At 37.3% G+C, this 3,898-nt stretch overlaps 1 long non-coding RNA gene across 1 annotated transcript; it reads left to right on the top strand.

Moving 5' to 3' along the window:
- The first annotated feature begins 1,551 nt into the window (after window positions 1–1,551).
- LOC117802237 lies at window positions 1,552–3,278 on the top strand. The gene is made up of 3 exons (XR_004625305.1): window positions 1,552–2,008; window positions 2,640–2,666; window positions 2,842–3,278. It is a non-coding gene; the product is annotated as an uncharacterized LOC117802237 (long non-coding RNA).
- Window positions 3,279–3,898: the final 620 nt, after the last annotated feature.

Raw genomic sequence — 3,898 nt, 5'->3', positions numbered from 1 at the left:
GCCCCTGGCTCCCGCACACACTCCCGAGCTCCCTGTTTCAGTGTGGTTCAAGTGAGCTCTGGAGCTCCGGTCTTCTGCCTGGTTGTGCACGTGCTCCCGAACTCCCAGTTTCAGTCTAGTTTGAGTGCGTGCTCCAGAGCTCCAGGTCTCAGTCTGCTTTCTCGCGGGTGCCAGTCTGAAAGTCTGGCTCACTCCCCAGTGTGGGTGGCTACTGCTTCCCAGAGCCCGTTCGCAGCAGCTCCCTCCCCCTTCCGTTTATCTTCTGATATTTGTGTCTGAATTCATGGCTCCCCGCTTCATACCTCCATACTCAGCACTGGAGATGTTCATTTGTAGAGATCCAGATGTATCTACCTATGTCTCGGGCTGATTTTGTGCGTGTTCAGGATGATCTGATAGATATCCTGCTCGATTCAGGGGACCAGCTGAAAAAAGGTCCCCTACTCCTCTGCCATCTTTTTTCTTCTTATACATATGTTTATCACTAATTATACAAATAATGTCTTCAGCAAGGGTATCTTATTTAGTCTGACATAGTCAGAAAATTTTTCAAAATTAATAATCTATTTCATTAAGCTACTAACAAGATAACATCTTTTAGAAAATTATTTTATTAAACATATATTTTGTTCTAAATCTTGAATTTCTTATATCCTTATATCCTGTCTATAAGACAAATATATAGGATGAAATTCTAGTTATCTCTTTCCACATCTTCACCATTCTTGTTTTATTCAGTCAATTGTTAAAAATCCATACCCTGGTCTCACTTGTCTAAGATAAAAATATACTTAATTGCTATTTTTCACTTTCTATTTCTTGGGTTTTGTTTATTTTTTTCTGATTCCATTTATCTTACTGATATTCTGTGCACTGAAAATTTTCAACTCATTTTCATTTTCTTTGGTTTTCCTTGACCTTAATGGATGTGCTCAGACTCCAAAGTGGCCAAGTGAGAGAAGTTCCTATATTTGGTGGCCTTTTACACACTTTGCATATTAGTGATGTCAAGTGTAACCTTGACGCATGAAAGTCTCCTTCTCTTGACCATATTTCCAGTGATCCAAGGTATGTAAGTATTTTTGCATTCTTTGCCTGATTACTGTCTCTTTCCAACCATAGTTATTACTCCTTTTTTATTTTTACTTGAATACATTTACTTATTAATTCAATAATTTGCTCTTCCTTCATGGTCTTTTACACATTCATTTTTTTTTCACTCAAACTTCATTGATAATATATCTCTAAAGTTGAAGGCTGTCTTCTAAGATATTCCTATGCTATTTGTAGTATCACATAAGAAGAATTATTTAAATCTTCATGTTCTACATTGTATTGTAAGGAGATTGTATTCTGCAAATTGTAGTAAAGTTTTTACATGGAATGGACTTTAGAGATTCCTTTTATTACTTTTGAAATGAGCTTTACTTGGCCAACATGCAGATACAAACATTGGCAAATGTATGTTTTTAATTATATCTTCCTTATGAGGTTAAGAAAATCTGTCTCATACATGGGTGTTTGTGTATTTTCTCTCAGCTAGGAGGAAGGCTCAATACAAGTCTGGTGAGTAATGCTTACCACTTTTCTCTCACAAAGCTCCATTCTTCCATCTCTTGGATCCTGCCTGCCCTAAGGTTGTAAGACAATATGCAGAAATACCAAAAAGAAAATGTCTTTGGTTGGCAAAGAAGCATTTGTAGCATTAGCTTTCTAAATTTAAAGAGTTTTAGTAAATTCTCTCAGAAGTGCAAACCTCAAGTGATTCCAGCATTTCTTCTTCCTCTCCTCCATCCTTGTCTTGATTTTATGTTTTCTTTCCTGCTCCCCTGTCTGTCCACTTTGTCTTGCTTCTATATTTGTACCTATGCTACTCGTGATCTTTTTTATTATGATATTTGAAGAAAAAGGAATATGAAAGCAATACAGAATTAAAAGAGGAAATCCAAGAGTTTCAGAAGAAATGGGACAAAGACGGAGAAATGGAAAAGGCATTAAGAGAAAACAGGTAAAATGTTTCCTTTTTCTTTTCTTTCTTTTTTTTTTTTTTCTTTTTTTCCAGACTGGAGGAAGGCACTATTATATGCTGGTGAGTGATATGAACTCTGATGAAGAAAATCCTATTATCAAAGATATTTTAAATCAATACCTACTGTGTGCAAAACAATGTGCTAAAAAGCAAAGCAACTCCAAAGCATTCATTCCATGAACTCAGTAGATTACTCAATATTTTAATAAATAATAATGTATTGAAAATATTAAGTTTTAGTAGTTTATTTTTGAGCATAGGTTGAGCATAGATAGAGTGGTTGTCTGCTAAAAATCTGAGAAAACTAAAGCAAAAAATAAGTTATTTGATCAGATTCACCATATTCCCTATTTCCTCTCAACATCCTAGATACTTAAATGATATTTATCCTGAGGGAACATTATGTAAAGAGAACATAGGGATGTGTCAGATCTTCAAGTCAAACACAATTTAGCAAGAGGTAAATAGATATTTAAGGATATGAAAGAGTATTTCCTTTGGTTGCTGTTATTCCTGAATTAATCCTAGGGAATTTATATTCATAGTATTCTGGTAAGAAAGGCAGCTATGTTTTAGAGGGTGGGTTCTCATGTACACTTGTTTCTTGTAGATTGGAGGAAAGAAGAGTTCCAGGCTGGTAAGTCTATGATGATGCAGGAGCTATCCTGCTCCTTATGGGGTAGTCTCAGGAAAAGATGGGTGGAGGTGAGTTAGATATACCTAGGGCAAGAGAAACCCTCACAGAATGGGGGACCCTCTGGTCCAGGCCTACTTGATCCTTCCCATAAAAATAATAGTCCATTTGTCTGCAGAAAATGTGACCCTGGATGCAGCCACTGCCCATCCTTCCCTCCTTCTGTCTGAAAACAGGAGACGAGTGACCTGGCAAGAAAGGCAACAAGATCTACCAAGCTCCACCCAGAGATTTGACTCCCTCTCCTGTGTGTTGGGTCAGCTGCACATCAGCTCTGGGAGATCCTTCTGGGAGGTTAAGGTTGAGGATGCATCTTCTTGGGACCTGGGAGTTTGTCAGAATAATGTAACAAGGAAGGGGAAGGTCACAATGTCCCCACATAATGGTTTCTGGGCCATCAGGCTCTATAATAGGGAGTACTGGGCCCTCACCTCCCCAGAAGCTTGTCTTACTGTAAGAGAAATACCCCGTAGTGTGGGGATATTTCTGGATTATGAGGCTGGAGATGTATCTTTCTATAATATGACAGATGGATCCCACATTTTCTCCTTTCCTCAGAACACATTTAGTGGTGCCCTAAGACCACTTTTCAGGCTTTGGTCCTCTGCCTCAGGCTCCCTAACCATCTGTCCAGGTGGAGAAGAGAGAGATCTTGTAATTAATATGCCTACATATGAGCAATGATTATTTTGGGGCCCAATGATTATTATAATTCTCCCCTAAGGAGATGCAAATTGATCTTTTCCTTTTTCTTATAAGTTATTTTTAAGATGATGCTCTGAGACACAAACTGATGATTGCTCCTCATATCAATTCTCTCTTCTTCCTTACTTATAATGTTTTCATACTATTACCCTGTCTTATGACAACCTCATATAAACATTAGATTTCTTAGCTTCCTCCACTGCATGTGACTAATTGATGGACAGTGTGTTTTAAATTGAATTATTCTATATTATTCCTGGAATGTGTCCTTAAAGAGAAATTGTATCCTTCTTTTTCTCTTTACCTTTCTGCTGGACAAAGTTGTCAAAGTGAATAGAACTGAAAGAACATCTATGACTATGTAATACTACATGTGTGGCAGAGAAATTAGAATAGACTTGGTTTTTTTGGCAACTTTATGGAACTACTCTATTATGTAACTTCAGAGTTCTTTTCTGTGAGAAATAAAT

This window comes from Ailuropoda melanoleuca, chromosome 5, assembly GCF_002007445.2.
Source record: "Ailuropoda melanoleuca isolate Jingjing chromosome 5, ASM200744v2, whole genome shotgun sequence".
NCBI classification, from domain to species: domain Eukaryota; kingdom Metazoa; phylum Chordata; class Mammalia; order Carnivora; family Ursidae; genus Ailuropoda; species Ailuropoda melanoleuca.
Note: the sequence above shows the minus strand (reverse complement) of the source record. Positions and strands in the feature narration are given on the sequence as shown.